The 13,969-nt window shown below is 43.6% G+C and overlaps 1 long non-coding RNA gene across 2 annotated transcripts; it reads left to right on the forward strand.

The window, feature by feature from the left end:
* The first annotated feature begins 517 nt into the window (after positions 1 to 517).
* LOC106781856 (uncharacterized) lies at positions 518 to 4,533 on the forward strand. 2 transcript variants are annotated; one of them, XR_011427909.1, is made up of 3 exons: positions 518 to 1,115; positions 1,816 to 1,945; positions 4,072 to 4,533. It is a non-coding gene; the product is annotated as an uncharacterized lncRNA (long non-coding RNA). The 2 variants fall into 2 exon arrangements; XR_001378622.3 differs by having other exon boundaries at positions 526 to 1,115; positions 4,167 to 4,533.
* Positions 4,534 to 13,969: the final 9,436 nt, after the last annotated feature.

The raw sequence follows: 13,969 nt of genomic DNA on the forward strand, positions 1-13,969 counted from the left end.
TCCTTCACTGAAGAGCACGTGGGGCCTTGATAGGGGAGTGCAGGGGGCCAGGAAGCACGGAGGTGAGGAGCTCCACTCACGGGGATGATGGCTGAGCTGCATCCTGCAGACAGTGCCAGAAGGACAGATCAGGAAGAGGGAGGACATCAGTTTTAATGAGCCTCACAGGAAATGAAGAGTGGTTGGTTCAGAGTAGAGCTCAGGGTTCCTGGAGCACTAAGGGAGGCAGGCAGGGAGCAGGTCTGTCCTGAGGAACCTGGCATCTCCCTCTCAGGGAACAAAGAAGGCTTGGGTTGCTGCATTTGAATCCTAGATTTTTTGACCTTGCAAGTCATCTGCTTTTCCTCTAACAGAGGGAAAAGGTCGGAGAGGGGAAGTGCCAAGACCATGACCACACACTGTTTAAGAGCCAGCCAGTGCTTGAACCTGGTTTTCTACCTTCCGAGTCCTACCTTCTTCCTTAGACCGTGCTGCCCGTGGCTTTGTTTAGCTTATGGAACAATATGTACATATTGTATTGAGTGCCCACCCTCTGCAAGGCGACAGACTGCTCCCTTTGGGACAAAGAAGGAAAGGCTCCAAGCTGTGGGTTAGACTGCTTCAGTGCTGTCCTTCTGCATGGTTGCTAAGGTCGCTGTTATTCATATTCAACCTGCTCATAGGTCAGGGAATGACAACACAGTATCCACCCTTCCATGTTTGCTAAGCAAATACGAAGTTCACATGGTGGTGCGAGCCCAGATTTCAGGGTGAGAACTCTTAAGTTCCAGTTTTCGGAGATGGAGATGAGAGTAAGAGATAGGCAGATGTGATAAGAAAGGGATATATCAGACATCTGCAAAACAAACTGCTTTTTCATTGCATTGAAAATTTTTTTGCACTAATGTGTTTTAAAGCCTTTCATTGCATTTGTAAAAGGATATAAACACAGCCCCAATGATGCGACAATCTTTAAGAAAAGGTGTCTATTCTTGGTTTGAAGGACTTCAGAAGTGTGCTTCTTAACTTTATTAAAGCAAGATTTTGCACATTTATGCTTTGAAGAAAACGACTAGATTATGGAGCTCATGAAGATCAGAAGTCCGGCGTTTGCAGAGTTCAGACCGATTGGGAGGGTAAGTGACTTACTCTAACATCGAAAGAGATGTTTCTTTTTGTAATACTGTTTTCTATTTATTTCTAGCAGATAATTTGACTTGCATTTTATCAAAGGCTTAAGCTATTTTTTGTTATTTTGCATCCTTTTTTTCTTTTCCTTTTTACTACACAATGGAACTGTGAATTGATCTAAACCTGATAATTTATTAAAAATGAAGTTAAGGCGAAATTTTGCCTGGAGGTGTAATCCTTTCAGGAGACAAGCGGATGGAAAGTGCAGAGAAAGGGTTTCTTTTCCTAGGTTTGCTGAGACTCAGCCGAGATACTGAGTGAGTTACTCAAGTTCTCTTTGCTTTAGTTTTCCCATTTGTAAAACAGTTTTAATAATACCTGGGACTGCTGCCTGTGAAATAATTTTATCCCCTCAGAAAAAAATGAGCTATCAACATATGATATATGATTAGGTAATACATAGCTTTTGGTTTGCACTAATATGCCAAGTTTAGCAATATTTTTTGGCCAGCTTTCTGAAAGAAATAATTTGATTTTCACAATCACTTGGGCTTACTATAAGCCCGTGATGACCACAATAGCTACGTGCCTCAGTGAAATACAAATTCTTCCCTAGTGTGCTGGCTCCCATTGTTCGAGGCAACTGGATAGTAGATGATTGTTCAGCTTCACTCTTTTTTTTTTTTTTTGGTCTTTTCTCATCAGATACGCATTCCAAGAAATTACCTTAAGATTTGTTTCACCATTAAAGTGACATTCTCAGCTGTGCTCCAATCAACTGGATAAAAGCGGAAAACCCATCAGAAGTTGTTCCTGTTGACTATCACCTTTCAAAGTATGTGTATGTGAGAGAGAGCCCTTATCCATCTCCAACTATTGTTAGAAATAAGTGCTGATGTATTATAAGATGCTTCTCATGCCAGAGGGTTCCGAAACTTTTTGAAACTGCACATATAAACAGGCATTACTTCACCAGCTATTGAAACGCGGCCACCTCTTGGACGAAACGTGGCAGCTGTTTGATAATGCATAGCAACATTCCAAAACAGTTGAGGCCTGGAAGTGAGGGGCAAGCTTGCATCCAACTAAAATCACCTGGGAGTCTCCTGGACTGAGCCGTGCTGTGCTGTGCTGTGCTGTGCTGTGAGGAATCTTTTGTAACCACAGGAGGCCAGGACATTAGTTTCATATCTCCCTAGGAAGGCCAGCCCCATTTTGGTCAGTGTTGGCTCATGGTCACCTGCTAAATCATCCTGATCCCAGATCCAAAGTGATGGACGTTCCTCTGAAGTGCAGCCAGTTTTCCACATTGGCTGATGGAGGAGGCTGGGCAGCATGGGGAGGTGGCCTTAGATGAGGATCATGGTGACCTGACCCCTGCAACAATATTTGGAACTGGGAATGGCCCAGGGGGATAGAACAGAAAACTTTGTCCAAATCTTCCTGCTCCTCTAAAATATATTATCTGACTTAGAGACATTTACCAAAAATCCATCAACCTTGAGTCTGTAGTGTGCTTCATATAGATTTAGTCACATGTGCCAAGTATCTCAGAGAAGACCCAGAAAAGTAGCTCTTTTATGGATCACAATTTCGTTAGCAAAAATAGCTTCTCCTTTAGGCAAAAGAAGAACTCTATTTACAAGTAGATTCATCTTTTCTGGATAGGTGTTACATTAGGGAAGAGCAAAGCTGATGACCAGTGTATTCCCTCATGCCTTCTGTCTTCCCAGGGCAGTGTGATTATCTTTACACTTAACAGAGAGGAGTCAACACAACATACCAAAACCCATGGGAGGCAGTGAGCACAGTGCTCACAGGAAATTAAAGCTATAAATGCATACATTAAAAAAGAAACCTCTCAAATTAATAACCTAATTGTTCACCTTAAGGAACTAGAAAAAGAAGAGCAAATTAAACCCAAAGCCAGCAGAAGGAAGAAAATAACAAAGATTACAGTGGAGTTCAATAAAATAGAGAATAGAAAAACAATAGGGAAAATCAGTGAAGCCGAAAGTTTGTTCTCTGGAAAGATCAACAAAGTTGACAGACATTTAGCTAGACTGAGTACAAAGAGAGGGGGATTGATAGTGGCAGGACTTGTTCTTTCATTTTGTGGGGCTTGATGGTACCAGGCCGATCTATTTCCTCACCTGCAACCGTGAGCCTGTGTAGGGCTGTCTTAGAAGACAGAGGGTATGGAGGGTCACGACCATTCCTGGAGGCTCTGTGATACAGGTCAAATAGAACTGTGTGCTTTCCACATCCCAATTATTCTGCTGTGAGCAAAGAAAAGGAATCACAAACATTGAAGTCAGTCTCAAGGTGGAAAAGAACAGCCTGGACTGGACTGGGGTAGAGGGTGGAGTCTGGCTTTGGTAAAATCAGGAGGAACTGGTGGTGGTGGGATGACAATTATAGAGTGATTGTCTAAGCAAGGTCTTGGCTCAGAGCATTTGCTGGTTGAATCCCTTGCCTTTCCTGCCCTGAATCATTCCGTGAGCCCAGCAGTTCTGTCATCTCACAATGCAGGAGTCGGGGCCATTGTTCCAATTCGCCATATCCTGATAATAGCTCTGGTTCTCCGTGGAAAATTCCACTTTCCCAACTAAATCCAAATTAAATATTGACTTTACTAATTTTAAATCATTTCACGCATAGACAAATGTGCTTTTATGAGGACATTTTGAGGAAATGTTTGAGCAATCAGTCAGATGCTACTTCTACTGTCTGAGGCTTCATGGATGTGAGCAGTAGACACAGGCCTGCAGCAACTTTCCTTGGAAGGATCGGCAAAGGCCTGGCCCTCACAAACACTATCCCTGACCAGACACTTGTAGAAAATGCGGAGCTTCTGTGGGTGTATCAAATGGTGTGTGTTTTGTTAAAATTATCCTCTTTCCCTCACCCGCAACGTCTAGTCATTCTCTGAGTCCTAATGCTTTGTATTGTCTTCCTCAGCCCTGCTTTGGAAGCACAGCGCTTCTCCCAGGGCCATCATTAGAGGCTCCTGGCTTCTTCCTTCTCTAATCCACACTCCATCCGGTTTTCTACAGTGCCAGCAACTTGCCTTTCCAGATGCACGGTGGTGCTGCTTCCAGAAGGGCTCCCCACTGCCCACAGAATTGATGCCAGAGGCCAGCGTCTGCCATTTGAGAAGCATTTAATCTGGGAGGACCAACCTTTCTAGACCCCAATCCTGTATCCCCAAGCCCCTCCCCAACACCATATGCTCAAGCCATGCCGGACTTGTAGTTTCCTGATTTTGTAGCCTTTCCCGTCCATACCTCCAGCCTTCACGTGACCACAGCCCTAACTGACGTCTTGACTGCAACTTCATGAGGGGCCGTGGGCCAGAATCACCCAGCTAAGGCGCTCCTGGATTCCCGACCCACAGCGCTGTGATAAATAAATAGCTGTTGTTTTAAGATGCTACGTTTTGGGGAAATTTGTTACAGAATAATGGATTCCCCTCCCTGGCCTGGTATTGTTATAAATCAGCAGGAGGATCCAAGCAACCTCCTGCTGTGTTGCTCAGAGTCGGCAAACTCCCCACACTAGATTCGGCCCTCATCACACGTCCGGAGTGGACAGTGTGGAAATGGAGAGACAGGACATGCAACTAATGTGAAGCTTGAGGAGGAGAAAGCAGAAGACGAAGACCTGTTCACAAGTTGGTAGCTGGATGCCTACAATGTCTGAGCTGGCTTTTCCCCTTCTCTATGAAGGGAGAGGCAGTAGAGCAGGGAGAAGAATGAATATTTTGAAAGGCTTCACAAACAACAGAATGTGTTTATGCTTGGTGGTTTGTGAGGCAGCAATTGACCAAGAGGTCAGGGCATTGTGTGGTCTGGTGGGAGCCATAGCTTAGGTTTTGTGTCCAGTTGCCTTGATATTGCTCCACATCAGTGTAACTGTCTATGAAATCATTTCTAGAAGGAATAACTTAAGAAGGCACAAAGGCTCGTGGTATAGAGCCTCTCGTCTGTGACCCTCAAACCCACGGCCTTGTCCTGAAGTGTGGCCCCAGCTGCGTTGTGAACCTGTCTGCTCTTTCTCTGCTCCCTTTGTCCTGCCACAACGACCAGGGGCCCCAAGTTAGTTCACTCTGACAACTATCGGGTACCCACTCAATATGTTCTCGGTGCTCACACCTTTTTTTTGCTATGAAGATGTGTAGAGCAGGGAATATTTACAATCTCTTTCTTACACCTTACTTGATGCGTTATCTCACCTGACAGCATTATCATTGTAAGTCTGCTCTCTCACTGTGGAGAGAAAAGATTCTCCACAGTATGTAATCTGGATTTTATTCTGAAGACAATGGGAAGAACTCAGCAGACGGCATAACAGACGTCTTGCTCCCGTATCTTGGTGGGGTGGGAATCAAGGGGGTTGAGACTGGAGCTGGGGGTCAGTCCAGGAGTGTGATAAGGTAATCCAAGGAGAGATGTTGGGGGTCTGATCTAAAGCGTTGGCTAGAAGAAATGGTACCTGGTAGCTGCCTGCTCCCCCTTCCACTATGACTGAAGTTGACATGATTAGGCATTCCTCCGTGACTGATTGGGCGATCCTTTGTGGAATGCATGCCACATTGCAGGCTCTGTGCTACGAGGGGTTTGGGAGAAGAGGAGTAGCCCTGGTTCTGCCCTCAAGGAGCTCACAGGGGCTTGCTGTGAGATGTTTCTGCCAACACCAGCAGGGCAAGCTCACCTGTGTTGTAATTATGCATTTCACGCAGGCTTAATAAGATAGTAGACACAGGAGGTAAGAGCAGGATAATTGCTTAAAATTGAGGCAAGATATTTTCTTATATCCTGTAGGTATTAACATTTAGTGACCCAGACAAGCATGTTTTAAACCTTCCTTCTTTGAGTCATTTATAATATATTAAACAATCTAGGTGGAAAAAAGTCGCAAGGGTCCTATCTTCTGTTCAACCCATCAACCTTAATTGTCTCTTCCAGAAATTATTATTTCCACACTCAGCGCAAGAAAGCACTTCTTTAGTATTTTTAATGTTCAGAATACTTTATATTTGCTAATTATTTAAAAAAATAGATAAAACACAAAACAAAACCCAGCAAAATGTAGATGTTTATTCTCCAGAAATCATTCAATTTAGAAAAAAATGACTTTGCTTTGTTTCTTAGATAGGAGCACTTGATCTCCTTTTGTGTGACTTTTATGGGATATCCCTGCTGTCCCTCTGGAGTCGGCCCTGACAATTCAGCTTTGTCATGAGTGCATATATCATCTTTCTGTTGTGGGTCTGCCGGGAAGGGGGCTGGGGAAGCAGTTGGCGCGGGCCAGACGTGGGTGGTGACGTATTTGCGGCAATGAGGAAAACGTTCTCCAGGGAGGATGAGCTGGAGACCCTCCGTGTGCCGGCTCGGCACCCTGGGCTGGTGGTCCCCGTCCCCACATTCCTGGCTGACTCGATCCCAGGAGCTGCGAGCCCCTGAGGGCAGGAGCTGGGGGGGGCTCACAGCCCATCCTCAGCAGCTCCCACAGCCTCTTCACAGAGAATGCTCCCTAATGTGGTGACTGACTGACTCAATGAAAAAGGAAAAGTTTTCTCTTTCTGTGTCCAGGTCACAGGAGGGGTGGGAGAGTGATAAAAATTGTCGTTTTTATAATGATAAGCATGACCATGATGACAGCAATAACTTTTTTAGTATGATAATGAGGAAGCTAAGAGAACTAATCCATGGGATAACCATGGATTTGACTAAACCTCTGGTCTTTAGTTCCCTCCTAACATTGGACACAGCTACTCCTGGATAAGCCTTAAAAGAGCCCTGAATCTAACTGCCAAGCACGTTTCCAAACTCAGCTTCCGTGAACTTCTGCAGAAGCCTCACTCATGGGTTCTCCTTCCCCGTCCAGCCCGCCACACCTTTGGCCGCCACGCTGCCCGAGCCTCAGAATGCTCTTCCCTCTCCTACTCATGTTTCGGAATCATTCTACCACCTCATGGGATGTGAGCATTGTCACAGTGAATTCATGCAAAGTGTTTAGCAGGAAACTTGGCCCATATAGTAAGTGCCAGATAAGAAGCTGCTCTCACTCAGCCTAGCAGTGATGCTGGTCAGTGGAAAGGTTCAGGCAACAGGAATTCACATGCGATAATGAGTCATCCAAATAAAAAATTCATTCTTTTTCAAAATCATTTTTGTTGTTCTAAATTAGTCGTGTCTAGAGGCTACTGACGAAACTAAAATCATTCATTAGGTAGATGGAATGTATTTTGTGGATTTCTTTGCTTTCTTTCCTTTTTTGAAAGTAATTTTTATTTTATGAAATTTTTCTGGGCTTTAGAAATATTTTCCTCCTTTGCATTTCTGTTATGATTGGTTTGGTACACATCTTCACTCATTTTAACTCCCCGTGATTCTTTCAGACTCTGATGACATGAGAGACTGACTCCAAAAATCCTCCATGAGATTACAATCTCAATGTGGGTTTAGAATTCCATCTCTTTGGAGCTTAAAACTGAAGATCTCAAGTGAAAGGAAACATAACTTTAAATTTTCTCAGTGTGTTTTCATAGATTCAGATCCACTGCTTAAATTTCAAATTATTCTGATGGGTGATTGTAGACATTCTTCACATTCAGAACACGAGCCTGAATGTCTCAGAGCATCTTGCTGAGGCTGCTGTCATTGTGTTTCTTCCTTTTGTGGGTGCATATTTGGGGGTAAGAAAGGTGGTGAACTCAAGGGTAAAAGTTGCAGGCAATGACACTTTTCTTAAATTTGGGAAAGGACCGAAGGAACCAGGTTTAACAAAGTCAGACTTGTTCTACAAAAAGAATCAAAAGGACTTGAGAAAATGGCAGAGAAATCAGGAGGTAAGTTCTAGAAAAATAAGGGAAAATGCCCCGGATATTAATACCTCTTTTTCTTTTTCTTTTCTCAGTTAAGTGAAGGGAAGGGAGGGGAAGTGAAGATCAAAGTGACTTGTTTCCTTTAGAAATGCTGCTCACCAGCCTGAGGAGGAAACCTCCCTGGCTATTTTTGCAGTGGTGATTCAACCCCGAATGTAAGAACTGAAATGCTCTTCCACCTTCTGATGTCACCAAGAGCTATTGTGCAAATCACTAGCTCCCTGGCCATTCTCAAGTAATTGTTTGTCTTTCTAACAACAGCCCCATAAATCAGTCATGGTCTCAGGCATTGGAATCAAGTGTGAGTGAGTTTTCCCATCACTGAGAATCAATCAGAATCAAGTGGGGGGATCAGATGGCAAAGTGACGGAATCACAGTCAAGGGAGGGGCGACATGAAAATGTGAGCCTGGCCCTACGGGGTCACTGAGGCCCCTGGTTCCCCTTTGCTGATGCGCTCTCTCCACTGAAGCTGCAAGTCTCTTTTCACTTCCTGTTATTCTAATAGGTCATCATTCTTGGCGGGTGAGTGTTGACCTCTCCCAGTTTCATCACCCAAACCACCCAAACCATCAAAACACCAGAACAGCCAGGGCTTGAGAAGAAAGGTGCCAACTTTGATTTGCTTGTCTCTTTAGGTAAAGAATCATCTGATTTTCTTGCTATAGTAACACAGGAAACGTAAAAGTGAAAAATTTATTTCAACAAGTGAGGCTGTGTTTTTCTGATAGGTAAGAAGGGATTTTTAAGATGTTTGAAAAATGATTTATTTCCATCTAGTGAAGTAATTGATATTTTTGGCTAATTCTTTTGGGGTTATGGAGATAGCCTAAAGTTGCCCCTTCTTTTTCTGAATATGGTTACTGGTGGCTGTCCCTATGAAAGATGAGCCATCACCACCAAAACATTTAAAGGAAAATATCTATTTTCATTTACATCCATTATTTGTGATATTTCTTTTCTATTTCATGAAATTGATCTGTCAGTGAAAAAAATGTTTCCTTTGAGAAATACATAAGAAAGTATTACGACTAATTTCCTATTATTTCTGGTTCTACACCATGGAGAGTTTCAACGTTTTCAGTCTATGTGAAACATTTTCCCTGAGGTCTTTGTACTCAGGCACAGGCATTTACTCATTTGGAAAATGTTAGTGTAAAGTGCAAGGACTCTGGAATCAGATCTGTGCCTCTTAGTATTAACCAGGCAGGTTGGCTCGCCTGTTTGATCCTCAGTTTCCTACTGTGCAGGCTCATTGCAGGGTGTAAAGACAGTGTGTGTAAAGCCCCTGGAATGGGACCTGACGTGTTGTGGGCATTTGGTGAGTGGAGCGATTGAAGCAGTGCTCTGGCTCTCGTGGTGATAACAGTGGATGCAATTGCTCTGACTTTGTTACCACGGTAGAAATGCTGCTGGTGGTATGAAGACCTTTTTCTTTGTCCTCCACCATAACTCATTTGACTATTTTTATCCAGGAACAAAAAGGAGACACTGAGCTCTCTCTGCTTTTGAAGTGTAAACTGAGAGTCCTGTGATTTTTAACAAAGTCGAGGTGTTTTGTAAATGGAATACTTACAATAAAGATTCCTTATGACTTGGGTCATGGAAATTCAATGATTTGTTACTGACTAAAAGACAGTGTGCTGCAATATCCTTATTCAAATAATTTAGAAGCTATTCCCTTCCTAACAGAAGTGAATCATTTCCAACTGCAGTTACTATTGTTTCCAAAGGAATTACTGCATTGTTCCCGCATATAATCAGGCTACATTTCTCAGTGTGTTGGTAAACAATGAAGGTCACCATAAATATTCACAGTGACAACCTTTCAACACCCTCATCATTTTTGTGTCTGACATTTTTTTGGGGGGTGGCTTCACTGGCAATCTTTGTATCAATGACATTTAATGAGGTACCTTGTAGAATGAGCTTTCCTGACTTGGTCTTAATATCAAGCTGAGTACAAATTGATCACATTACAAAATCAGAAAACCAGTTCCCCTGTTCTCATTTTGATGATATGATAGTAAGATGGCTTAGATCAGAGGCTATGTGGCTGGGCCTGAGTGATTACACTAATGCCCTGGTGGGAATTGGGTCTTCTCCGATGAGAGGCGTTTGTTCAGAATAGGAGATATTTGGCCTCTATCTAATCCTGGGAAATGAATGAGGATTTGAGTGGGAATATGACCTAATGGGGAGCAGAAGCAGATGCCCACTAGGTTTGGAGGGTTCCAGAAAGGTAAGGGTGAGAGTGGGAACAAGGACTATAAATGAGCTAACTCTGAAAGGGGATAGGCAGTTTCTGAAAAGATTCCAACGTACGATGAGAAAGAGAATTGCCAACTGGTTGTAAGGCAGTAGGCTTATTTTAGGAATGGGACACTATTGGGCTCTTTGGTGACAGAGAAGGCTGCTGTGTGTGTGCATGTGAAGGAGGGGGTAGTGCAGAAACGAAACCTCTTCCTCACCATTTCCCACATTGTTCTTTAGGTGGGATGGGGAGGTTTTAGAGTAGACGTCTGGCACGGCAGTGATTCAGGGGCAAAATGATACCAAAAGCGGTCCAAGTTCCAGTTAAACAAAGAATGCAATATTAAAACTTTTTGTAAGGAATTCTTTTGAAATTCTTTGAAATCTAATTCCTGGGACTTCTAGGTTTCTAGAGTTAAGATGGTAAAAATTTGTCTATTTCTCTAACTTCAATAAATTGTTTAATATCTTCAAAGTTTTAATAAATTTATGTATATTTTTAAAAAGGTTGGAGGATCGATCGGTTTACTTTCACCACAGGACTTGATATGGCCCTCATCTGTGTCAAATAAGCCATGAGGCAGTATCTAGAAGGGGGCATTCAGGTTAGACAGAGCTTCAAGAAGTACTTTATTTAAGAACAGAGAGTCGAACAAACCAGCTTCTCTCTCAATAGCTTTTCAAGGGTGTACAGTCCCAGGTGTACAGGTCTGTAGCCAATGAATTGCTGGGGAGAAAAGCTCTGGATGCTCCCCTGAAAATCTCATCCCAGCTGGACCGTGCGACTGTGGATGGCTTCTCTGTGGCAGATTTGAAATGTGTTTGAGGATGCGGGTGTGTGTTACTGAGTAGCTCTTAAAGGACAGACGAACCTCTCACCGAAATTCTCCCTGTGGTTGGAAGTAATTGGTGGCCTGATTCCACCCTAATCGACAGCATCAAAACCAAGATCACGTGCATATAGTGATTGAACTGACTCCCAACTCTCAGCCTTCCAGATGGTTCCTGTAGCTCAGGCTCACTTAAGTGCATTAATTGATGGGAGAGTACAGGAAACCCTTGTGTGCCTGATATGTCGTGAACAGATGCCTTGTGATATGTGACTAGAACCTTCTTAAAGAATTCATTTTCTCTCTAGAGGAACAGGAAGAAAAAAGTTTTCATTCTCTGACCCCTACCCTTAAGTATCAGAATGGTGAGTGGGGAAGGGCCTGGGCCTATAATCAGAAGCCTTCACTGGGGTCTCAATTTTGTGAGGCACTTAGAGCAGCACCTCTGGGACCCAGAGCAAATTGCTTATCCCTGCTGGACCTTGCTGGCACCTGGCAGCGTGCCAGCTCTTTGCAAACATCTCATTTAGTGCTGTAGCCAGCAATTCCTTGCTTCCACTTGCATGAACTGCACAGGTGAATTTGGACTAGGTTAAGATATAAAATATAGATTTCTATAACAATAAAATAATAGATGCTCTGTTTTGAGTAATTTCTATACGCCAGGCACTTAACATATATGCTGCATGTTAAACACTTTGTATCCATCATCTCATTTACTCCTTATGGTAGCACTATGAGGCAGGCACTCATTGAGGCTGCCCACCTCAGGTCACAAAGATATTATGTGATGGTAGTAGAGGTAGTCATGCAAATCTAAATCAAAATGATCTTATTCTAAATCCAGAGCTATGCTTCTCCATCTTTTACCAGATCTATATTTTAGCTTCTTTGAACCATCTTGAAGGATGTATGCTTTCCTGGAGTGATGAAGTAATGAAGTAGTGAGTAATGAAGACATCAATGTTTCTAATCAGTCTGCAGGGTCAATATTTGCACAAATATTTCAAGATTTTCTTTTCATGTGTACCACAGAAGCCTAATTTACAAGACCTAGAAAGTTCTTCTGGAGATAGGATTTGCACTTCACCCTTAGGAGGTCACACTTGTTTCCTCACTCACTCTCTTGTCCATCTCCATCCCTGTTTCCCTGAAGCTCTGTGCGGCGTTAAAGATTGGTTCCAGAATTTTCTCTTTACTTTATCCCTACCATCAAGGGGACAAGCAGTGAAACTCTTAGAACTCACGCGTGTGCTCTGGTGCTGTGCTCTCCTAAGTTAGGGCATCTTCCAAGCGCTGGGAGGACTTTGCTCATGCAGCTGCAATCTCATCCAGTGTTCTGTTTTGATTTTCTTGTTGTTGCTGCTGCTGCTGCTATTTTCCCTCCAAACATTGAGGTTAAGGAGATAAACCTTCAAGACTTGGTTTCGCTAAAGCGTTTGAGCTGCTCCAGCAGAAAAGAACCCACAAGTCCAAAAATGAAAACGGACCTCTTGGAACAGTACATATCTTTGCCATGATCTCATCTAATCTCTTGTTCCACAGCAAGAACATGTCCTCCAGAATATTTACTCTCAGAAAAAGAGAAAAAAGACATAATCTGACATGGTTAAAGTTTTAGGCAGATAATAATGTAGGAGAAAATTACTTTTCTAATAAGTTCTTAAGGTAGCAAAATTAAATAAAGGGATACACTTTACGTGAGGGAGCTTTTCCCCCTGAAGAGACGATGTCCCTTATGAGGACGGAGGAGAGACCAGGAGGCAGGAGCTTCAGTGGTAAAGGAGGGTGTATGAGAGGAGACAGAAGTAGAGCACGTCCCCTCAGGAGCTTGAAGAGGAGAGGTGACGTGGGGCTCCCCAGGACTGGGGGCTGAAGGTGGCCGGGTATCAATAAGAATGGGGACCTAAGCTCCCAGGGGCAGGCCTGGAACCCAAGACTCGCCATGAGTTCACCAGGCATGTAGGGCCCATGGGGACAAGGGACAGTACCTTGAAGATCAGTGAGTGTCACTCACACATACCTGAGGACCAACACAAGATCAGAGGGGACCCTGTGCCCCAACATGAAGATATACCAGTCATCCTGAGCCCTCAATCCTGGACGCCGTCTTAGGGAGAATGAGCAGAAGGGAGCAGCTGATAGATTCAGGGCCGTTCTAACCTGGGAGAGGCTGGGTATTGCTTAAAAAAGAATGTTTCAATGATCTGATTCAAAGGTCAGGCTAATAACAATGCATCACATTTTCCAGCGTATTTGAGTTTAAATGCACAGTGAGTGAAATGTTGCAACTCCATCACACATGTTAACCCCAAATAATGAGGCTCCAGCTGGCATATCAGCAGAGAGGAGACTGTCTGAGTCCCTTTTAGGTCTGGCCCAAATTGTACCTCAGGGCGGTCTTCTTTGCTCTCTGGACGTAAGCAGACTATGACCCTGTGATCTGTTTAAAGCTTCCATCGACATTGAAACATCTTATGCTAAATGAATCAGCATCTCAGACAGATGTTGGATCAACCGGAGCTCTAACTTGGAGAACTTTCTGAGTAGTCAGTAAATCCCTTTTGGTACCCTAAATGTTTTCCTGCAAATCTTCGAGTCCTTTAAGATGGCCTTATTTAGCTTCTTCCTTTGTTTCTTTCTCACTTGGTCCCCACCAGTAATCATCTCAGACTTTATATGGCATGTCCCTGCTTTTCCAGTGTGGACTTCTTTTTGGAGGCTCTGAAATGAGAAGAATGACTCACCGACATGAACATGTCTCAAACACTGGTATTATGGCTCTGGCCACCTTGTGCCGAGCGCCTAGCCCCATGCCTTCAGAGGCCCATGCTGCTACTCCCTGACTCTCACACAGAGTTCGGCTCCTCTGAGCTCTAGGCTCAGGC

Source organism: Equus caballus, chromosome 17 (assembly GCF_041296265.1).
Source record: "Equus caballus isolate H_3958 breed thoroughbred chromosome 17, TB-T2T, whole genome shotgun sequence".
NCBI lineage: Eukaryota > Metazoa > Chordata > Mammalia > Perissodactyla > Equidae > Equus > Equus caballus.